General features: G+C 37.9%; 1 protein-coding gene across 3 annotated transcripts in view; it reads right to left on the bottom strand.

Moving 5' to 3' along the window:
- LOC131027806 (uncharacterized) overlaps window positions 1–25,725 on the bottom strand; it is a 169,366-nt gene that overhangs the window by 93,141 nt on the left and 50,500 nt on the right. The window lies entirely within an intron of this gene.

Here is a 25,725-nt window from a genome sequence, read left to right as displayed (position 1 = left end):
TCGTTCTAATATAAGGCTACATAACCATGTAGTATATAAAATAATTATAATCCAATAACTATTCGATTATTAATTATTTGTGAATGGGGTTATTGAAAAGTTGTGACTAGTGAAGCTACCCTTTGTGACTAGTGAATATTAGAGTAATATTAAAATATTTCTTATTTAATGGTCACTTAATATACTTTAGTAAGTTTAGCTAGTTTCTATTTTCAGTTTCAGTTAATAATTGTTTTGTTTAGTAACATCGTCTTTGTAATTGCTTTAAATGGAGCTTTGCATCTCCATTGTTTAATCAATCAATTACCATTTCATGGTATCAGAGCCAAACAAATTTTCTTGGCGAATTTTTTTAACAAAATTTGTGGTTTATCCCTAAAACAATTTTTCTGAAAATGTTTTAGAAGTTTTTTCGACTTTTTAAAAAAAATCATGTTAGTTTTTTAAAGAAAACAAATTTGTGGGTTTTCCAAATCTGTGAATCACAAGTTTCGTATTTGACTGCAACTCGTGGATCTATGTCTTTGCGTTTTTTTACACCTCACGGCGTCATTGAGGGTTGTTTTCCCAAAGTGAATCATGGACTTCATCTGAGAAAAATCACAGAAGGCATCAAACACAAATCGCAGGATCATTTTTTCAAGGGTTTTCCTGTGTTTTTCGAACGCTTAGTCATGAGTTTCTTTTGTAACCACATCGAGGGTTCCTTCTTAATCGCAACAAGGGCATTTGCTGCACGATAACAAGGTTCGTAGGATTTTGTTTTCATGCGACCTGCAGACTCTTCTAGTCAACACGTCCCAATTGTATTTGTGTTTGCTCACGCGAACATTTTTTGGGTATATGTTTTACTAGCGAACGAAGAATATTTTTTGTGATCTGGAATTGTTTTAACCTACGATAGGGTTTTCAGCAATTCATGGTTTATTTTTGTTTGTTTCTATCAAGTTTTCCCACATCCTAGGGTTTTGTACCTGATTTTTGACAAATCTGAAGTTGACGTCTTGGGATCTATGATAGGTAGTATTTTTTTTTTTTGTGCTACATTGGGATTTATACCAGTAGATGTGTTTGTATCTTGGAATCTATGCTGGTTGTTTCAATCTTTATGCTCTAACTTGATTTTAAATCAAAATCTTCTACCTCGTTTTTCATGCCTACACAAGGTTGACTAGTTTTCACCTCAGTGTTCATGATAGCATCTTTGACCAACATTATGTTGGAAAGCAGTCAAAAGTTCCACGGCCGCAATTATAACACATGGAAACAGCGCATGTTAACCATCTTCAAATATCGGTGTCTTGATGAGGTCGTTCTGGGTACTAAAACTTGACCTTCAGTAGCGGAAAAAGATCAAGACAAATATGATGAGCGCAATCGGGAAGCAATCATGCTCCTCAAATTATCCGTCACAGATGATCACCTTCCTCAAGTCCCATCTAGTAAGACCGCTCCGAAAATCTGGCAACACTTGAAGGACCTTGATGAAACGTCCGACAAAAGCCGAGTGTTCTTTCTGAAGAACATGTTGTTTTCCATGATGATGGACGATAAGATGTCTCTATAGGAGCATCTTACAAAGATCAAGGATATACGCAATTAGTTGGAAGCTATTGGTCACAAAATGGAGGAATAAGACATGGTGGTGATCACGCTCAAGAGTTTACCTCAATCCTATGACCATTTAATTGAAACGCTCAATATTACTTCCACTAGTGTTGATCTCAAGTTTCCAAACCTCTGCAACAAGCTTCTGCAGCAAGATAGATGGAAACAACAGTTTGGCAACAACACTAGCACATCCTCCACTGAACAGGCATTCACTGCCAAAGTCTCGAATAAGGACAAAGCCAAAGGCAAGTCCTTCCAGTAGAAAGGACAAGGTAAATCTCAAGAGAACTGCAAGAAGAATATTACATGCAACTACTATCATAAGTTTGGTCATATCAAGAAGGATTGCAAGAAAGGATTGGCGTTTGAGCAATTGAAACAAGGAGGGTGTCAGCCAGAAGGCCCATGTTACAGAGCATACTGAGCAGGAGTCTGCATTTTATGCTTTTATGGCCAAAAGACCAACTGATCATGTCAGATCATCTGCTTGGTACATTGACTCTGGAGCTTCTCGTCATTTAACAAATCAACGGGATTGGTTCTCAAAGTACATGGCTTTCAATGATTCTACCATTTTTCGAGGAGAAGAGTATATTGTTGTCAGCAAGGGCAACGTTCAAATTCAATCTGGAGGGAGAAGATTGTTATTTCTCGATGTATACTATGTTCCAAGTATGGAACTAAATCTTCTCTTAGTCAGTCAGATTATGCCCCATTGTTTGAAGCTAGATGTCATCTTCTGTGCACATAAGTCCAACATTGTTGACAAGGAGACTTGCACTACAGTTGTTGTTGGCCTTGAGGATCATGGTCTTTATAGACTTGTTGGCAGTGGTGATTCTCAGGAGCATGCCATGGTAACTGTTGTCACAAAATCTTGCACCCTTGCTGAGCTATCAACTCAGCGAACTTGTGAAACATGGGAAAAACCCCGAAGTGTGGGACCTTGCACAAGGGGGTTGAATCTCCGGAGAAGGTCGTCTTCCTTCTCAATCCAAGTGCAGGTGTTGAACCAACTCAACACTCCAAATCTTACTTCTAAACCTATCCTAACAACTTGCAGAGGAAAAGGGAAGAGAGAAATGCTTAAAATGAAAGGAGGTGATGCACCAAGATAAGAGTTGTTTCTCTCCCCACTCGAAATGGCACAAGGAATCAACTAAAATACCCAAGAGATGCACAAACTTCAGTTGCATGAATGAGTTCAACGCATGTATGGAGGTTAGAACTTGCTGAATGTCAAGACGGGAGAAGGTTTCCCACAAGTCACACCCAGAAACATGTTAACACGGCATATATGTGAAAGAAAGCCACAAACATACACTTACAATGAAGGTAAGAACACATACACAACATACGTAAGTTGAAGTAAGGCAAGAATGATGATTTGAATTCATTATAAGGCCAATGGCCAAACTTACAGTTGCAGAAATGCAAGATAAATACAAGTCTTTAAGAGAAGTGAAAGAGCATTGAATAGCTCAAACCAACAGGGAGAGAACCCTTTACAATGATGCTTAACAACCTTTATATAGAAAACTGGTCGCAGAGGAGAGACCATTGGTCAAGGAAGAGAAGCCTTGACCCTTGTGTGTGCAAAGAAATGTCAATCAAGGAATGCAAGGAAGTGCATGCACCTGACATTGTGTACATGCAAGCAACCCAGCCACGCCCTGACAATGCAATCCCAAGAAGGGGCTTCCAAAAGGTGGATTGCCTGACATTCCAAAGTCAAAGCATGCAGGCATGACATAAGTAACCACAAATAAGCATGGCCCTGTACTCCACTTGCAAAAATCATTAAATGCGCCCCTGTAGCTCCATGAAAGAAAGTGTACAAGTCGCAAGAGTTGTTGGAGCATTAAGAGCTTTGAATGTTGATCACGCCATATGGAAATGTTGCAAGCCGGAAGGAAGTCGGAAGAGTTGGGAAACTTGGGTTTCCGAAGTTTGGAAGACTTCGGAACACAAAGTTCCCGAAGTTTGGAAGACTTAAGCTTGGGATCTCAGGATTCCGGGATTCCGAAGAAGGGAAGGACAAGAACTCGGTGATTTCAGGATTCCGGAATTCCGGGGTCAAGGAAGGGAAGACTTGGGAAGTTCAGGGTTCCGAAGTTCTGGGGAAGAGGACTTAGGAACTTGGGAACCTGGGGGTTCCGGAGTTGAGGACTTAGGAACTTGGGAACCTGGGGATTCCGAAGTTTCGGGGTTGAGGACTTAGGAACTTGGAAACCTGGGGGTTACGAAGTTCAGGGGTCAAGGAAGAGAAGACTTAGGAACTTGGGAACCTGGGGGTTCAGAAGTTCCAAAGTTGAAGACTTAGGAACTTGGGAACCTTGGGGTTGCGGAGTTCCGAGGTTGAGGACTTAGGAACTTGGGAACCAGGGGTTTCCGGAGTTCCAGGGTTGAGAACTTAGGAACTTCCTTCTAACAAGACAACACTTCGCATTTCATGATTCCATTGTATTATCTTTGATCAACTGAGGCAGCACTGGCCCATAGAACATATCTTTGATCGGTTCTCACTGATGAACAAGGGTGTCATAAAATGACAACGGTAACAAAGAGTTCTTCCATCCGGACTCTCTTGCATCAGCAGTATGGGCACTTGAATCTTCACTATCTCTCTCAGTTGGTTCGGGAGGGTCTAGTTGTTGGTGTTTGCACAGCTTGCCAAGCAGGAAAGTAGCATCGGATTCCTTTCTCATATGACGACTCTTGGAGAGCCTCCAAGGTCTTGCAGTTGGTGCATGCAGATGTTTGTGGACCAATGAACATTATATTAACCATCGGCACCATGTATTTTATGTTATTTGTTGATGACTTCAATAGAAAAATGTTGATGTTTTTTCTTAAAAACAAATCAGACATGTTTATTGAATTCCAAGAGTTTAAGGCCTTAGTTGAAAAAGAGTCAGGATGTCCCATCAAAACTCTTAGATCAAATAATGGGGGGAAATTTTGTTCTATTGATTTCTCCAACTTCTATGCAAAACACGGCCTTAAATGCCAACTTACCATACCCTACACTCCTCAACGGAACGTTGAACGAAGAAACCGCACAATCACCAAAATGGCCTAATCTATGTTGGAACATACGAATGTTCCTAAGAAATTTTGGGCTGAAGCAGTCTATACTGCAATGTATCTTCTAAATCAGTCGCCCACACAAGCCAGTAAGAAGATAACCCCAAAAGAAGCTTGGTCTGGGAGAAAGCCCAAAATCAGCTACTTGAAAGTTTTTGGCTCTATTGCTTATGTTTGGATTCCAGATGCAAAGAGATCAAAACCGGATTCCAAAAGCCAGAAGTTGATGTTCATGGGTTATAGTGACAACCATAAGGCTTATCGGCTAATTGATGTAGACATTGATCATTTCATATTCAATAGAGATGTTGTGTTTGATGAAGGAGAGCCTTTTTATCTCTCTTCTCCTATTTTCAGTTTTGAAGGCTAAGGATTTGGGTGTTCGACTTCCCTTAGCTCCACCTGAAGGGAGGGATTCTCATGATTTTGAACTAGAGAATGTTGAATCTCCTAGGCAAGATCTTGTTCCTGTTAATTTTGTAATGTCGGTCGTACTATTTCATGCTTCCGATATATATATATATATATATATATATATATATATATATATTTGATTACATATACTAATATGTTAACGTTAACTAATGATAAATAAAACCAAAGTTAACTTATCGCGTTTGACCAACGGTTACACCATTCATGGTATCGGGTGGTAAAGCGATTCTCGAACAAGTCGCACTCCTTCCTGATCGGGTAAGTAAACGGTGACTAGTTTATATACTATGGTGAGAGGTACGTCGGGAAGAGATGTGTCTTCCCACATGGGAAGACATATCTCTTCACCACGTAACCCCTCATCCACTTATATAGCATGCTTACATTGAGGAGGATGTACACACCGAAATTGATAAGTGCGGTGCATCTTTAAAACACGCTATAGCAGATAAAATACAACTTTCAGATCATATCTCCATCTCTTCTATTTTGATCACAGAATTTTCAAAGAACTTAACATGGTATCAGAACTAGGTCCAGGCTAGGAGCCCCAAGCACACGAGAGGTGTGGCTTAAGGGGGGGTGTTGGTGTTGTAGCTAAGCCACACCCTGATTGACGATGGACTGGTCCAAGAGAGGCTAGTAGCTTAATGGTAGAGCACTCAAGCAGCGTATGGAATGTACTAGGTTCGAGTCCTAGCTGGTCCATGTCTCATCATTGTTGGTGTTGGAAATAAGCCACACCCGGATCAACGATGGACTGGTCCAAGAGGGGCTAGTAGCTCAGTGGTAGAGCACTCCAGCAACGAATGGAAGGTCCTAGGTTCGAGTCCTAGCTGGTCCATGTCTCATCATGGTATTAGAGCGAAGTTAAGGAAGATCATATTAAAATTCTGTAATGATCTCATAAACTTTCACCAGGCTCTTACTATGATCACATTCCCATAATCCTAATGGCAATCGGAGTTAGGTTTGAAGATAGATTAGATGGAGCATCAAATTTTGAATCTTGGAAATTCAGGATCATGCTTGTTTTGAAAGAAAATAAAATTGACTCCCATGTCAAAAGTGAAATTCCTGAACCCTCTGATGATACAGAGAAAATTCAGTGGAGCAAGGACTGTGAGAAGGCCCTTAAGATAATTGTGGATTCAGTAAGAGACCATATTGTACCAGTTCTTTCTAAATATGAGACGGCCTTTCAGATGTTCAAAACACTAGCTGACATTTATGAAATCAACAACACTAGCAGGGCTCTCACCCTAAAGAATCAACTACACCATATAAAGATGAATAAAGGAGAAACAGCTACATCCTATTTCTTGAGGATCACTGAGCTTAGGGATCAACTATCCACTATTGGACATCTAGTAGACAACAAAGAACTTGCTATGATGGCCCTAAATGGACTTCCTACCTCATGGGAATCGTTCATTCAAGGAATCAGTGCTCGTTCTAAATTTCCTAAGTTTGATAGATTGAAAACCGATTGCATTCAAGAGGAATCTTGGCTTGTCACAAGAGGAATAAAACAAAACAATGGTAATGAAGACATTCAAGTTCTAAACTCTAATTCCCACAAGAAAGGAAAGAAGAAGAACTTTAAGAGAAAGAGCGACAATAGCTCAAATGGGAAGAGGTCTTCAAAGAAGAAGAGAGACATTTCTGAAGTACAATGTTTCAGATGTGACCAATATGGGCACTATGCAATGAAGTGTCTAGACAGGATCAAATAACAAGCTTCAATGGCAGAAATTAAGAAAGGGAGTAATTCCAAGAAGCTAGCCTTCTACTCAACCCTCTCTAGTCAAGTCACCTCCAGTTTCAACACATGGGTGATTGACAGCAGAGCATCTCGACACATCACTGGATTTCGTGAGCACCTAGATACACTTATGGAAAGTTCAAATGAAGAAGTGACAATTGGTGATGACTCAAATTATCCAATTATGGGAATGGGAACCTGCAATATCAACCTAAAGTCAGGCATATCCCTACAGGTGACTGGAGTTCTATTTGTAACTGGTATAAAGAGAAACCTTGTCTCAGTTTCTGCACTTGAAGATATGGGTTACAAATTAACCTTTATGGAAGGAAAGGTACTTTCTTGGCCAAAGAACTCCACCATCAAGAAAGCCCACGCCATTGGAGTAAGACAAGGGAGCCTCTACAGACTTTGCACTACTTCACCTCTAGCCTTGATTCATGAGACTCGAGATTCGAATGAACTTTGACACAGAAGATTAGGGCACCTTCATTTCCATGCCCTACCTAAGATAGAGAAGATGGTCATCAGCTTACACAAGCTGAGTCAAAAATCTGAAGGAGCCTACAAAGGGTGTGCCTTGGGAAAGAATACTAAAGGGTCTTTTAATTCTCGCAACAGTAAATCCAAAAATGTATTAGAATTAGTTCATGCTGATTTATGTAGACCCATGTCTGTACCCTCATTAGGGGAATTTTTCTATTGTGTAATATTTGTAGATGATTATTCTAGGAAGACCTGGATATATTTTCAAAGGTACAAAGAGTCTGAAGAAATCCTTTCTAAATTTAAGAAATTCAAAGCTCTTGCAAAAAATATGACAATTAAGAAAATCATAACCTTAAGAACAGACAATGGGGGGAATACACTTCTGATATGTTTAAAGATTATTGTATAAATGTTGGGATTAAGAGGGAGTTAACTATACCTTATAACCCACAACAAAATGGGGTAGCTAAAAGAAAGAATAGGACTATAGTAGAAGCTGCTAGGGCTATGTTGTTTGACCAAAATATAGAAATCTCATTTTGGGCTGAAGCATCTAGGACAGCTGTGTACATTGAAAATAGATGTCCTCATTCTCTTCTTGACAATAAAACCCCTGAAGAAGCCTTTACTTGCAACAAACCTGACATAAGTCATTTCCGGATCTTTGGGTGTCCAGTCTATATTCATGTCCCCAAAGAAAAGAGGTCAAAGTTAGAACCTTCTGGAAAGAAAGGAGTATTTGTTGGGTACAGTGAAACCTCTAAAGCCTACAGAATATACATACCTGGTCAAAGACAAATTGAACTAAGCAGAGATGTCATCTTTGAGGAAGACATAGCATTCAGGAGGTCCAAAAGCTCTAATGAATTAGAACACCAAGATCCTCCTACAAGCTTGGATGAGGATTCCACCCCTGAGATTTAGAGGGAGACCCCTGAAGATGTTGAGCATGAAGTTCAAGGCTTACCTTTAGAAGAAAATTATCCCGAAACTAGGAAGAGACCACTTTGGGCTAAAAAGATGCTTCAAGAAGCTGAAAATTATGCTGCTCCAAAGGGGACCCTCAGAGAAAGTAAGAGACCTAACCTATTTTCCAGTTATACTGCCTTGATGAGTAAGATCATTGATGCAGAACCTTCCTGTGTTGGAGATGCGCTCAAGCATCAAGTTTGGAAAGATGCTATGTTAGAAGAGTATCAGTCAATTCTGAAAAATGATGTCTAGGCTATTGTGCCTAGGCCTAAAGGCAAATCTGTGGTATCTTCTAAATGGCTCTTCAAAATCAAACATGCAACAGATGGTAGCATTGAGAAGCACAAAGCAAGGTTTGTTGCCAAAGGTTTCTCACAGAAAGAAGGTATTGACTATGAAGAGACATTTGCTCCTGTTACCAGATAAACTTCTGTCCGAGCACTTTTGGCTATTGGAACATCTAAAGGATGGAAAGTCCATCAAATGGATGTCAAGACTGCATTTCTGAATGGTAAGATTGAAGAAGAAGTTTATTTGGAGCAACCTGAAGGTTTTGTGATTCATAAGGCTGAATCACATGTCTGCAGATTAAAGAAAGCTCTTTATGGACCGAAACAGGACCCCAAAGCATGGTATGAAAGAATTGATCACTATCTCTTGGAATTAGGGTTTTTCAAGAATTAAGCAGATCCAAATCTCTACTACAAGGTAATCAATGGTGAATTATTAATTCTTATTCTTTATGTTGATGATCTACTAATCACAGGAGAGGATAATTGTATTTCTCGATGTAAGAAAGAATTAGCCTCTGAGTTTGATATGAAAGATTTAGGAATTCTTCACTACTTCCTTGGATTGGAAGTTTGGCAGCAGGCAGATGGTATAATCCTTAATCAAGGAAAATACACCATTGATATACTCAAGAGATTTAGGATGTTGGATTGTAGATCCATGACCACACCTATGGAGACAAATCTGCACAAGCTAAAGGAAACAGCAGCAGAATCAGAGTTAGCAGATCCTACACTCTACAGACATATTATTGGATCTCTGATGTATTTGGTAAACACAAGACCTGATATATGTTATGTTGTAAATGCACTAAGTCAGTTCATGTGTGAACCCAGGGAAATACATCTTGTTGTTGCAAAGCATATTCTGAGATATCTTCGAGGAACTATTGGTTTTGGTTTGAAATATAAACATGTAGAACTTGACCTACATGGATTCACTGATTCTGATTGGGCTGGAAGCAAAAGTTGATCAGGATGTTGCTTCAGTTTAGGATCAAGAATGATCTCATGGATATGTAGAAAACAGTCTTTAGTTGCTTAGAGTTCTACAAAAGTTGAATACATTGCAACCTCCATGGGAGCAAGAGAAGCTATATGGCTCCGGAAATTGCTTGTAGGACTGTTTGGTCAGCCCTTAAATCCTACTGTCATCTACTATGACAATCAAAGTTGCATCAAGCTTTCAATGAATCCAGTATTTCATGACAGGTCTAAACACATTGAGATTCTTTATCACTATGTTCGAGATATGGTGGAAAGTAATGTGATCCGACTAAATTATATTAGTACAGGTGATCAGATTGCACACATTCTTACCAAGCCTCTCTCCAGGATCAAGATTGAACACTTTAGAGATAAACTTGGTATGGTTGAAATGTTATTTAATTTTGAGAGAGTCTCATTTATTCTAATATACTAATATATTTAAAGATGTTTAGTGTGTAAACTCTTTTATTTGTCATGTGTGTGACTCCATGACTGCATGGGCCTTCTGTGAACATTATTGAAGGGTGACGACTTTTCAATAATGAACACTTGTTTCAAATTGATATTGTAAGGTGACGATTTTACAATTATCAATTTAACTATCTTGATGGATATCATGTGACTTGATATATGTGGACATGTCATGATAGTATATATATCTCTAAGACATTATGGTAGATATCTGTTGGTTGATATCATTAAATAAACCATAATTATGATAGAGATCTTCATGGTGAATATTATGATCATAATATTCGTGGACATGCCATGAAATCATTATCAATATGGTAGGCATCATGTGACTTGATGCCAATGCACATACCTTACTTGATAACTATGAGTTATGGTGAGTATCATGAGACTTGATATTCATTGTTGAACCATATCTCTGAATATCACTATGGTGTGATATCTCCTCTCTTCACAATCAATGGATGAATTGTGATGTTTTCTCTAACATGAAATGTGTCCTCCCTAGTTAAGAGGGAGTGTTAATTTTGTAACGTCAGTCTTACTATTTCATGCTTCCGATATATATATATATATATATATATATATATATATATATATATATATTAATTTGATTACATATACTAATATGTTAACGTTAATTAATGATAAATAAAACCAAAGTTAACTTATCGCGTTTGACCAACGGTTACACCGTTCATGGTATCGGGTGGTAAAGCGATTCTCAAACAAGTTGCACTCCTTCCGATCGGGTAAGTAAACGGTGACTAGTTTATATACTGTGGTGAGAGGTACATAGGGAAGAGATGTGTCTTCCCACATGGGAAGACATATCTCTTCACTACGTAACCCCTCATCCACTTATATAGCATGCTTACATTGAGGAGGATGTACACACCGAAATTGATAAGTGTGGTGCATCTTTAAAACATGCTATAGCAAATAAAATACAACTTTCAAATCATATCTCCATCTCTTCTATTTTGATCACAGAATTTTGAAAGAACTTAACAGTTCCACCAGAATTTCCTCAAGAAAACCTGGATCAGCATCCCGATGAGTTTCTTCCAGACACTCTTGCTCATAATGATCCTAATGAGTTAGCTATAGGTGCTTTTGCTTGTCAGCCTAAATGGTGGGAAAAGACCATTGGTGTTGTTCATGATAATAAACTTGTTGAGGGGAGATCTTCTAGAGGCAAGAGCAAAAAGAGTACAGTAAATTTTGCTCTCATGGCAAATCTTCCTTTATTTAGCAAACACATACAACCAGAAAACACATAAAATGCTTAAAGAAGTTGCTTCCTTTATTTAGCAAAATATTAGATATCTTTCGATTTTCGAGAGTATCAAAATGGCTAACTAATTCCAAAACCTTTACAAATAATAAAAACCCAAAATAACTCAAATTTGCACAAACAATGTTTTATTAATAACTTGAGGATGTTACAATTAGAATTGGTGTCTCAATAGCGTACCCGTGTTTTGTGATCGTTTATCATGCCCAGCTTACAATCATTCAATTCGATCTTGAATGAGGCAATATTAACGATCTACTTCTAGCTTGCAAGTGTTGGAGACATACTGCAAGGTAGAAAACTCCTTCCCCAAGTTGCACCCCTCAATCTGCTTTTTGTTGAGATGCCTTGCCACTGGAACAAAATAGTGTGCTAGCCTTCTCGACCCATGCCGATAATGGCGCCGAGAGTTTCTTTATTTCCTTCAAACAGCTCCTTGTATGTGCGCTTGGTCCTCAACTTGCGACCCCATATTTAGTGGTTCTTCCTCCAATTCTTGCGATCTTCACATGGCAATGATTGACAGGAATAATTTCAGAAATGGCTATTAGCATATGCGAAGGCTTGGAAGAAAGGTGAACAAGCATAAGGGTGTCGTCTTACCTTGTTTTGGCTGTGAGATTGTCATCCCACAACCATTCGTGCACAAAGGCTAAACCAAATATCCAAGCATGTTGCTCCTGCACCAAGCACGCCTTATAAAGGCTTTGGGTGCCATAGTAAGCAAGAGCCAACCTCAGGTCAGTTAACAAAAAGCATTAAAAAACGATATAGGAAATTCAACTTATAATTTCATTTATAATAAATTTCCCATTTATTTATTTATTTATTTAACTTATGATTGCAGATTGGGATGCTCGAAAGTCTCAATTCCTTCCCATGTAGCATCCTCAGGTAGCAGCCCTTTCCACTTTACTAAGTATTCGGGAATCACTTTGTTCCTTAACTTCTTTCCCCTCACATTGAGCATTGTTTTTGGTTTGAGGACGAGTTTGCCTTCATAATCAAGGGGAGGTAACTCCAATGAAGGGGTAATCTGTTGTCCAAGGGCCTTCTTGAGACATGAAACATGGAAAGTATTGTGAATTATGTTGTTAGGCGGTAATTCTAGCTCATAAGCTACTTGCCCCACCTTCCTCAATATTGGATAAGGTCCATAAAACAAGGTTTTAACTTCTCAAGTCCATTACCCTTGATTGAGGACTGTTGGTAAGGATATAAGCATAGGAACACCAAGTTTCCTACCTCAAAAGTTCGTTTAGTACGATGTCTATCAACATATAGTTTTTGTTGATTTTGGGCTTGTTGTAAATTTTCCTTGAGAGCCTCCATAATATCTTTGCTTTGCTGCACCAAATCCTTAGCTCTTGGGACTCTAAATATATTATGTATAGTTGATATTCGCTGATCAATGCAATTGCCGTTGTTATTGATTGATTGACCAACGAAGATCAACTATATATAAGTTGAATCGATGTAAATGTCAACAGTCACGTCTTTTGAATACCGACTATTTCCTAACAAAGGACATAATAATAATATAGTCGCTGTTTTATAACCTGTCGGCATTAACCTGTCGGCATTAACTAATTGTAATAGGACTGTCACGATAGTTATCGTGACTGTTATACATGAACAGTCACGATAATACCGTGACTGTTTATGTATAACAATCACGATAGTATCGTGATACATAGTTAACTTATGAATTGTAGATTATACCATTCGATTAATATTTAGTGTTTTATATATATTATGATATATATATATATATATATATGTATAACATAATTAATTATTGATATATTATATTAGTATATATATACTATAACTCATTATATATATATATATAATAGTTTTACGTCATTTTCGTAAACACGAACGAACATATTTTAACACTCCCTCTTGAGAGAGAGTTTACCAAGTTTGTAGAATTTTCACATCAAAATATATGACTCAATTCAAAATGTCATATCATGATAATTTATCACTTATAACAATATACATATTTGAGATGTTCGGACCAATCCGGCTCAACCCCTTTCAGGAGTCTATCTTAAATAATTGTTAAACAAGTGATGATTTTGGTAACAAGATGTCCGGACCAATCCGGCTCAACCCCTTTCGGGAGTCTATCTTGAGACCTGGTTTCTATTGTCAGGATCGTCACCCTGAAATAGAAATGATAAACAGAAGATCGTCATCTTCGCACAAGTTTGAAATATTTCAAAAATTATATATATATATTTATGAATGAAATGTACATTAATAGTTCATATTTTGATCAAACCAATTTTGTTCCTGAAGAATTCTATCTTCACCCTTGCAAGGGATTTAGTGAAGATATCAGCATTTTGTTCCTCAGTGCTGATGTAGACTAGTTTAATAATTTTTCTGTCTACCATATCTCTCACATAGTGATATGGAATCTCTATGTGCTTTGACCGATTGTGAAAAACAGGATTTACAGAGATTTACTTCAAATTTGACATCTCTGCTTATTTCTACTGATTTTTGATTAGGGATATAGATTCGATATCCTTTAGAGTCTTCACTGTAGCCTAGAAAAATACCTTTCTTACCAAAAGGTTCTAATTTGGTTCTTTTCTCTTTTGGTACAAGTATATAAACTGGACATCCAAATACTCTTAAATGACTGAGATCAGGTTTAACTCCTGTAAATACTTCTTCTGGTGTGGTATTTTCAAGTATTGCATGTGGACATCTGTTTTGAATATAAACTGCAGTGTTGGCAGCTTCTGCCCAGTATGATATATGAATATTATGATCATGCATCATAGCTTTTGCTGCTTCAATGATGGTTCTGTTCTTCCTTTCTGCTACTCCATTCTGTTGAGGGTTATAAGGTACAGTATACTCCCTCTTAATCCCAACAGATTTACAATAGTTTTTGAAGTTGTCAGATGTGAATTCCCCACCATTGTCTGACCTAAGAGTTTTGATTTTCTTATTGGTTTGATTTTCTACCAATGCTTTGAATTCTTGAAATTTGGCTAATACTTCACTTGACTCTTTAAGTTTTAAAAAATATATCCATGTTTTCCTTGAATAGTCATCCACAAAGATTAGATAATATAGGGCACCTGAAAAAGGAGGAGTGGACATGGGGCCACACATATCAGTGTGAATGAGTTCTAAAACACTATTCGTCTTGTGTTCACTTGTTGGAAAAGATCCTTTAATGTTCTTTCCTAATGCACATCCCTTACAAATGCTCAAGTGTTCAGATTTTAGAGAGGGTACCCCAGAGGTGATTTTATGCAAAGTAGGAAGAGCACTATATCCAATGTGTCCTAGTCTTTTGTGCCAAATTTCATTATTCTGTTGAACATTGTGATTTAGGGCTACTTTTTGTTCATTACATAGTTTGTATAAGCTTCCATCTCTGGACCCTATGTGCATTGCATTTTTGATGTTTGTGTTTTTGGTCCAGAGAAGAACTTTTTCTTCATTAAATGTTACCCTATATCCTTGATCAGCTAACCCTGATATTGAGATTAGGTTTCTCTTTATTCCGGGCACATATAATACTTCTTTTAACTGTAGAGTGACTCCATCTCTTATCTGTATCAAACAGGTCCCAATTCCTTTTACCGGATAAGTGGAGTTGTCACCAATGGTTACTTCTTCTGTAGAGTTTCCAGAAAGGGTTTCGAACTGATCTCTGAATCCAGTGATATGTCTTGATGCACCGCTATCTATTATCCAAGTATTTTTATTGGAATTTAATTCACTTGCTAAGGCTAGATAAAAAAGAGAATTTTCTGTTCCTTTAGTTTCTGCTAAGGCTGCTTGAATTTTCTGTTTTTCTGGACAGTATTTGTGAATATGTCCAAATTTGTCACATTTATGACATTTTATTTTGGAGAGATCCCTTTTGAAGTGATGTTTTCCATTACTTGAATTGTTGAATTTTCTCTTCTTTTTCTGAGAAGTTTTAGTATGAAGGGCTTGTACTTCATTTTCATTTTTCGACCCTATTCCTCTGGATGCTAATCTCGATTCTTCTTGAGTACAATCGTTCTTTAATTGTTCGAACCTAGGTAAAGGTGGTCTTGTACTTATGCTCTGATACCATGTTAAGGAAATTGGATCAGAAGATACTAATATATAAATATATTATGTATAGTTGATATTCGCTGATCAATGCAATTGCCGTTGTTATTGATTGATTGACCAACGAAGATCAACTATATATAAGTTGAATCGATGTAAATGTCAACAGTCACGTCTTTTGAATACCGACTATTTCCTAACAAACGACATAATAATAATATAGTCGCTGTTTTATAACCTGTCGGCATTAACCTGTCGGCATTAACTAATTGTAATAGGACTGTCACGATAGTTATCGTGACTGTTATACATGAACAGTCACGATAATACCGTGACTGTTTATGTATAACAATCACGATAGTATCGTGATACATAGTTAACTTATGAATTGTAGATTATACCATTCGATTAATATTTAGTGTTTTATATATATTATGATATATATATATATATATGTATAACATAATTAATGATTGATATATTATATTAGTATATATATACTATAACTCATTATATATATATATATATATATATAATAGTTTTACGTCATTTTCGTAAACACGAACAAACATATTTTAACAAAAAGAAGTAGCATCATATCCATAGAGTGCTTTGAAAGGAAACATGCCAATCGACAGATGATAAGTTGTGTTATAACAATACTCACCTAGATGTAGCCATTTAATCCATGTTGATTGTTGGCATGTTACATAGTTCCTTAAATAAGCCTCGATCCATTTGTTTACTATCTCTATTTGGCCATCCGTTTGGGGATTATAGCTTGTACTTGGAGTTAATTTTGTCCCTATCAAATGAAATAATTATTGCCAAAACAAACTTAGAAACCTGTTGTCCCTGTCACTCACAATTGTTTTGGGTAAACCATGAAGTCTGAAAAACTCCTTAAAGAACAGATCAGCCACTTAAGGTGCTTTATAATCTAATGATATGGCATTAAAGTGTGCATGCTTCGTGAGTCTATCGACCACCACATATAAACAATCTTTGCCTTGGACCTTTGGCAAAACACTAATGAAATCCACAGGTATACTTTCCCATTTTTTATTGGGAATGGGCAGGGGCTGCAATAGGCTTGCTGGAAACACATGCTCTACTTTATTAATCTGACATTCTTTGCACTCTCTTACATATTGCATCACATCTTTCTTTAATCCCTTCCAAGACAAATGTCCCCTTACCTGTTTATATGTTTTATAGAAACCTAGATGGCTGGCCAAAGAGGTGTCATGGCAAGCTCTTAGAATCTTTTCGTTCATCTTGGATTCAGGTGTAATGAATACATGTCCTTTATAAAGTATCAACTCATTTGCTATCTTGAATCTGCCTTCCAAGATATCATTAGTGAAAGAATTCTTAACATACTCAGCTGTAATCAATGACCTCCAATCAGCAGATATTTCAGTAATAGAGTGCAAATGAGGTTTCCTAGACAAAGCATCAGCCAATACATTATTATTTCCTTTAACATACTCAATGTCAAAATCATAGACTTTGATTTTACTCACCCATTTTTGCTGCCTATCATTTAAATCCTTTTGGTTAAGGAAATACTTCAGACTATTATGATCAGTCTTAACCAAAAATTTGTTACAAACCAAGTATTGTCTAAATTTAGTCAAGGCATGCATTATAGCCAGCATTTCTTTGTCATAGATAGAGAGCTTACACTCAGCCTCTTTGAACTTCCTACTCTCAAATGCTATAGGGTGCCTATTTTGCATCAAGACAACTCTTATCCCTTCATCGGATGCATCACATTCCACGACAAAAGGTAGTGAAAAATCTGGAATTGCTAAAACCAAACATGAACTCATTACCTCCTTGAGTTTTTCAAAGGCTTTTTGTGCTGATGGATTCCATACAAATGCTCCCTTCTTAGTAAGATTGGTTAAGGGTGCAGCAAGCTGTGAAAACCTACTTACAAACCTCCTATAATAGCTGCATAACCCGACAAACCCTCTCAGCTGTGTTAAATTGCTTGGTCTAGGCCATTCGTGGATTGCTTTAATTTTGTCCTCATCTACACTCACCCCATGTTCACTGATTTTGAATCTCATAAACAAAATTTCTTGCAGACCGAACTCACACTTAGATGCTTTAGCATAAAAGGATTGCTGTTCTAAAATGCTCAACACTTCTAAGTGTTTTAAGTGCCCTTCCCATGATTTGATATAAACTAAGATGTTGTCAAAGAAGACCAAAACAAATTTTCTCAATTGATGGATAAATACCTGATTCATACATGATTAGAAAGTTGCTGGAGGTTTGTCAAACCAAAAGGCATTACCAAGAATTCATAGTGTCCATAGTGGCACCAAAATGTAGTCTTATGTACATCCTCATCCCGAACCTTGATTTAATGGTAACCTGCGCACAAATCAATCTTAGAAAAATACTTAGTTCCATGTAACTCGTCAATTAATTCATCAATTCTTGGTATAGGATAACAGTTCTTAATAGTCCTCTTATTGAGAACTCCATAATCAATGCACATCCTCATAGTTCCGTCTTTTTTCTTGACCAGCGCTATGGAAGATGCAAATTGGCTGGAGTTAGGCCTTATGTGTCCCATTTCCAGCAATTATTTGATAGCCTTTTCAGTCTCTTCCTTATAAACCTTCAGATGGTGGTAAGGACTAATCATCACAGGTTTTGCTCCTTCCTCAAGTTCAATAATGTGTTGAAATCCTCTATTAGAGGGCAGACCCGGAGGTATATCCTGGAATACCTTGTTATGCTTATCCAAAATAGTCTCAATTTACACATTTACTGCCCTCCTATCTTTGGCTGCACTTGTGTTGGTGATGAGGCATTCTGCTACCCAAACCACTTGCTTCTTATAAAAAACTCTTTCCATTCTCTTGGCTGATATTTCCATAGTTCCCTTACTGGTCAAACCATGTAACACTACCTTTTTCCCTCTATGCTAGAAAGAGATCTCCATCTTGCAGTGGTTGGTCTCATATTTGTCAATGGAATGCAGCCATTGGCATCCTAAAACCACTTCCATCTCCATATCAATCACATAGAAATCATCCTTTAATTTATATTCACCCATAGTTATTTCTATTTGTGGTACCTTCTTAGTGCAAGAAAGGGTGGTTCCGCTAGCTACCTTAACGTCAAACCCTTCAATTGGAATGGTATTCAGCCCAAGTCTACGTACCACTTCTTCATTGACATAATTATAGGTAGTGCCACTATCAATAAGAATGATTACCCACTGTCCTTTCAAAACTCTTTTAATGTGAAATCCACTGTAGCATGGTTCTCCTATGAGGGCAGCAAGGGTGCCTCCCTCCGGTGTCTCAACTTTTCTGATTCATTTTCAGAATCAGTCCCTTCACTTTGTGTCATGATCTAAAAGTACCTCAATATAGTGTATTTGACCCTTTCCTAAACATCGATGCCTAGGCTGCCATGGTTCCTTGCAAGAGAAAGACAATTTTCTTCTTCTTAATTCATTGATGCTGATGTATGAATGCTAGGATGTCGTTATTGGGATCCAGGGAGGCATCGGACTCTTTTGAAAAGGTTTTTTGGTCTGCATAGGTGGGGCTGCCCTTTTACTGCTGAAACTATCTCTGGCCACTAAATCCTCTAGGTTGAGGACTGTTGTAATGGCCTCTTGAAAGGTGGTAGGGTTTAAGGCTTTGAGTAGCCCTTTGAGTGGTTCAACTAAACCTTCTGCAAAGAGCACCATCAGCCTCCTATCACTCACATTGGGCACCATTACAGCAATCTTTTGAAATTCTAAAACATACTCCTCCACCTTGCCATCTTGTCTCAAATGAGCTAGATTTCTAAAATGCACTTCCAGATCTATTCAATCAAATCTTTCAATCAGCCTCTGACTGAACTCGTCCATGGTGGGAATTGAATCATGTCCTTGGGTCACAAGTCCGTGGTACCACCATTCATGAGCTACTCCTTCTAGATGTAAGATAGCAAACTTGATGGCTTCCTCTTCTATCATAGGGTTCAATGAATAGTAAGTGTCCAATTTTTGCAGCCATGATCTGGTTGTGGTACTACTTGTTCCATAAAAGTTTGGTATGGTGATCATCCCCAAGCGATGTTGAATGTCTTTCCTATCTTCATATCCTATTTTCCTATGTCCATTCCTTGATTTCAAGGCACAATACTCAGTATAGGACATGTGATCTCTGACTGCCTCACTCAAAGCATTGTATTCAGCTAAGAGACGGTCCATTTCTTCAGTCTAGTCTGCTTGGCCTTCTTCAACTACTTCGTTTGTCAAAAATTTAGCTCTAAATGTTTTGCCTGAACTTTTCTCACCACCACTGGCAGATTTCACCTTGATGGAATTGTTCCCTTCATCATGACCAGCTGAATTTTCCTTATCGGCAGTGCTCCCTTCACTCCTATCACCAATTTCTTCACCTTCAGCATTTTGCTTAAACCCTTTCAGCAATTGGGCCACCTCCTTAAGTGTCTCAAACACACTGAGATGTAGCTCCTCGAAACTCCTAAAGAAGGCTCTTGCTTCTTCGTCACTATCACCCATTTTAGAACCTTTCTTTTTTTCTCTTGATAGGTACCTCTGTTCTCTCTCACTTATCAAACACACCCACAGCTAGCAAGAACACTACTCTGATATCACTGAAAGATTCCAATCTCACAAAATACCAGATAACACATAAAATGTTGAAAGAAGGAGCTTCCTTTATTTAGCAAAATATTGGATATCTTTCGATTTCCAAGAGTATCAAAATGGCTAACTGATTCCAGAACATTTACAAATAATAAACACCGAGAATAACTCAAACTTGCACAAATAACACTTTATTAATAAGTTGAGGATGTTAAAATTAGAATTGGTGTCTAAATAGTGTACCCGTGTTCTGTGATCATTTATCATGGCCAACTTACAATTATCGAGTTCGAAATGAGGCAATATTAACGATCTACTTCTAGCTTGCAGGTGTCGCAAACACACTGCAAAGCAGAAAACTCCTTCCCCGAGCTGCACCCTTCGTTCAATCTGCTTTGTGTTGAGATGCCTTGCCACTGGAACAAAATAGTGTCCTAGCCTTCTTGACCCATGTCGATAATGGCACCTATGAGTGGCGCCAAGAGTTTCGTTATTTCCTTCAAACAACTCCTTGTATGTGCACTTGTTCTTTGACTTGCGACCTTGTATTTAGTGGTTGTCCCTCCAATTCTTGTGATCTTCACTTGGAAATGATCGACGGGAATAATTTCAGAAATGGCTATTAGCATATGCGAAGGCTTGGAAGAAAGGTGAACAAGCGTAAGGATGTCATCTTACCTTGTTTTGGCTATGAGATAGTCGTCCCACAACCATTCGTGCACAAAGGCTAAACCAAATATCCAAGTATGTTGCTCCTCGCACCAAGCATGCCTTATAAAGGCTTTGTGTGTCGTAGTAAGGAAGAGTTGACCTCAGGTCAATTAATAAAAAGCATTAGAAAACGATATAGGAAATTTAACTTATAATTTCATTTATAATAAATTTCCCATTTATTTATTTATGTTAGATAATATTAAATTAAACAAAATTGATACTAGGTGTTATAAAAGACCGCTATGAGGCTAGCTAGGCCCCTCAAAACGGGCTCATGACAGTTTGGTAGACTAGTGGCAATATCTTTATTTCTCAGTTGAAGTATGCCAGGAGTAAACTGGATAAGTTCAGGATGAATGACTGCAAACCTTCATCTACACCTATGGAGAAAGGGCTGAAACTATCAGCCATATCAGATTCACCTGTGGTGAATGAATCAACTTCCAGGCAACTAGTTGGCAGTTTCATCTACCTCACAGCCACTAGACCTGATCTTAGTAATGTTGTGAGCTACAGATCTCGCTTCATGACAGCCCCTAAGGTAGAACATTGGGTTGCAACGACGCATGTATTGAGATATGTGAAGGGTAAACCTGACTTTGGCATTTTGTATAGCAGAAGCAAAGATCCTCGACTAATTGGTTTTACAAACTCAGATTGGGTAGGTTCTATTGATGACATGAAGTCTACTTTTGGGTATGTTTTCAATCTGGGCATGGGTGCAGTCACATGGACTAGTAAGAAATAGCAAGCAATAGCTCTTTACTCAATTGAAGTTGAATATTAGGGAACTGCCAAAGCAGCGTGTGAGGTAGTTTGGCTTTGAAGGATGCTTTCTAACATGAAAATGTCTCAAGCAGGTCCTTCTCCCTTATTCTGTGACAATCAAGGGGTGTTGAAACTTGCCAAGAATCTTGTCTTCCACGAGGGCACCAAACATGTTGAGCTTCATAGTCACTTCATTCGACAACTTGTGAAATATGGATCTGTTCAATTGCAGCATGATCCAATTGAGGATCAAACTGCAAACATCCTCACCAAGTCTCTGAGCCCAATCAAGTTTGTAAAATTTTGGGGGCAACTTGGTGTAGTTGATAGAATGACCATTAAGGAACGGTATTAGAGTAATATTAAAATATTTCTTATTTAATGGTCACTTAATGTACTTTAGTAAGTTTAGCTAGTTTCTATTTTCAGTTTCAGTTAACGATTGTTTCGTTTAGAAACATCATCTTTGTAATTGCTTTAAATGGAGCTTTGCATCTCCATCGTTTAATCAATCAATTACCATTTCAGTGATTCATCCTTCCTTAAATCAATCAATTACCATTTCAATGAAGTCATCCTTCCTTCCTATATTTAATGAGGTTCTCACATTTGAGTGTGTAAATTTGGAGTTCTAAAGTGAATTATATTACTATGCACATAAGGTATTACCAATCATGTGGAAGTAAGGAGAAGTATCCCCAGGTTCGATCTATTTATGATAGACTATATTTTGTAGGTGTTTTAATAAAATGATGATTTATGGGGTGTTTTACCCGAAAGGGTTTTCCCCATGTATATCTTGTGTAATGTGTACATTTATGCATGTATGATTCTCATTTCACTTATTTTATATTTTGTTTATAATAATTAGTAACCTAAATCCTAAATTCTAGCATGGTATCAAAGCAAATTAGGCTATACTAATCAATTTTACAAGTTATACTACAAGATATATAGAACTTGTTGGAAAACTTCTTTATGCTCATATACAAGGCCATTTTTTAAATACATTTGGTGCTATTTTTTTTTATAGCTAATATTTTTGTTTTATTGAGTAAAATTAAAACAGTACATCATCATCCAAGATATATCTCTCAAACCACCCAAAAAGTCCCCACAAAAACCTCCAAACCACCCAAAAAAATACAACCATAAACCAGTAATCTGCACAAACCCTACCCCACAAACAAGTACGAGAATGACATATACATTTTGCCAGACAAAATTTGGCATGAGCTATTCAAGTTGTTTTAACTGTGACTTCAGGTTTTCAAGCAAACAAAAAAGAGAAATGGCACCAAGAGGTACCCTGGCCTGCAACTTCTTTTATCATCGTTACCCCGCCTCTGCATCCGATGAGCTCACAACACTCCCAGCCCTGTTCACTTCGACATTCGCATTGTTAGCTCGTGGCAAACTCTGCTTGGCCATTTCCGCCGAAAGGCGCCTGGTTATCGATTGCCTCCTCTGCACCTCCTCCACCACCACACCTTCCGCCCTCGCCTGCCTGATAGTCTCCTCCAACTCCATGATTTGAATATATATTGTCAGGCCCTCCCAACCTCTCCTCGCATTGTCCCGAAATCTAGCTTTTACCTCTTCACGGCGTCTCAGAAAGGGAATTTGCAAACGTCGGCCTCTGAGCTCGGCATGCTCCTCCGGGATGCCCTTTGAAACGTTAAAACCCCATCCCGGGACCGCCCATTCCAGCAAAGATTCCATATTGAGCAAATAATCTCTTGGCACTATCGTCGTCATCACTTTTCTCACCTCCTCACAAGGATAACCAAAATCGAGCCCCCATGCCATAATTAACGCGTAGATGTCCACCCTTGTTCCATATCTATGTCCAATAACAACCAACTCCTCACCAAGGACCAGCTGAACAGCCCTCAAGAACAGGGGGTCCTTCGGAGTGAACATATTTTGCAGCCATTTTGCAGGAACCGGCCCCCAAAAAGTAGGCATGAGTTTAGTTGTTTTAAGTGTGAAGTTGGCCTCCATATCGCACCCCCACAAAAACCACCAAACTCTACACCAAGACCACAGTAACTACCACCAAATTCACACAACTACCTCAATGAATAAGCTAAAATTCCCATTCTCGCAATAAATGGAGCTTTCCGAACTCCCGTCGCCAATGCAGAGGAATTCGGCATTAATTGCCCGTTATGCTCAAGCCAGCCTAGGCACGAGCAAAGAGTAAAAGAAATGCATTTCGCACATTCCAAGTATGACAAGATCCTGTACCAGCAGAACATCTTAACTCCATTGAATGGTACTGTCATTACCATCCCACCACCTCACTTCTCCCTTAGCAAGATCACATGCCACAACTTGAGAATCTCCCTCTAAATGGGCTTTCGAAATCTTCATATTTGCTACCAAATCAGTTACTAACAAAGCCGTTTGCACCTTTGCCTCATTATTAGTTCCATCTTACAACCTTTTTGCTCCTTTAAAAAGAATCTTCCCTTCATCTTCGCAAGCCACACATCCCGCTCCAGAAGTGCCTGGATTACCCCTTGAGGCCCTGTCAAAATTGATCTCAACCCACCTATTTCAGGTTTTGACCAAATCACCTCCTTGTCTCCCAAGATCTTACCAACAGGATTAACCCTTTGAGACCCATGAACGGGTCTTTGCTGCTATTACATGGATGGTGCAATACTTTAATAAAAAGCTATTTTCTATTGTTTCTTTAAATCAAAAGCATGAAATACAAAAGTAACTCTTGAAAAATTAATATGGCTTTGAATATTTATGGAAGAGTTCAAATTAGATAAGTGTGGAAGTACCACCTTACTAATTACAGTTATTTTACTCTTTCCAAAGAATATCATTTCTAAAGAGAGAAAAGCATGTTGAAGATCATGGACACCTCAATAAAGTGAAAGGATGTCATTATAAAAGCTCTCACTAGTTCCATCATAAAAGCACATTGAAGATCATGGGCACATGCTATGTATTGGAATCTTAGCCATCACTTATTAAAAACTCTATGCAGTGATTGACTTTTAGGTGATGCCATTCAAGGGGGGTGTACATGACACCAACTAGTGGCTAAATCCTAGATGTAAGACCTAAAAGGCATAATATAAGACCTTTAGGCATTATTGCCCCAAATTCAATTTAATGCTTGGCCATAAGGAGTTGCCATTGAGGGGAAGTGTGGCACCTCTAGATGTAAGACCTTGGGCGTAAAATAAGACCTATGGGCATTTAACACCTCAGGATGGCTACATCCTTGTTTTAAGTCCTAAGGGCAAGTTTTCTTAAGTCCTACAAGCACACAATTTAAGCCCTACGGGCATATTGTAAATCCTTCTCCTTTTAAATCTTTCACTTGTATTAAGTCCTATGGGCATCTTGTATTAAGACCTACGGGCACTATGTAATGAACCTAGGGAGAGGCTAATTTGAGGAGACTAAAGCTCCAATATATTTTTTTATAAGATTTCATAGCATCATTTTTAAAATATTAGGATTATAAATTATGACAACTTTCATATAGCCTGAGATGCACGATCTTCATGTTGGCATATATTCATGTCCATGTTTATCACTGTCAAAGAAGACCTATGTTACTGGGGTACTTCATTTTTTCTTTTATAGAAATTGGCATGTGATGTTCCCTATTAACATTAAGGAGCATTAGAACATAATGTTATTAGGGATCACAAGCTTATAACATTTATATATTGTTCTAATATAAGATTACGAAACCTTATGTATTATATGCTTTATGAAGCATATCCCATTTCAAATAATTATAATCTAATAACTATTAGGTTATTAATCATTTGTGAATGGGAGTTATTGAAACAGTGTGGTTAGTGAAGCCACCCTTTGTGACTAGTGAAGTCATCCTTCCTCCTATATTTAAGGAGGTTCTCTCTCATTTCAAAGTGTGTGAATTTGGAGTTTTATAGTGAGTTATATCACTATACACATAAGGTATTATTGTGGAAGTAAGGAAAAGTATCCCCAGGTTCAGTCTATTTACGATAGACTATATTTTGTAAGTGTTTTAATAGAATGATGCTTTATGGAGTTTTTTACCCGAAAGCGTTTTCCCCATGTATATCTTGTGTAATGTGTGCATGTGTGCATTTATGATTCT

This window comes from Cryptomeria japonica, chromosome 3, assembly GCF_030272615.1.
Source record: "Cryptomeria japonica chromosome 3, Sugi_1.0, whole genome shotgun sequence".
Taxonomy (NCBI): domain Eukaryota; kingdom Viridiplantae; phylum Streptophyta; class Pinopsida; order Cupressales; family Cupressaceae; genus Cryptomeria; species Cryptomeria japonica.
The sequence above is the reverse complement of the archived record's forward strand: the minus strand, read 5'-3'. Positions and strand labels throughout refer to the sequence as shown.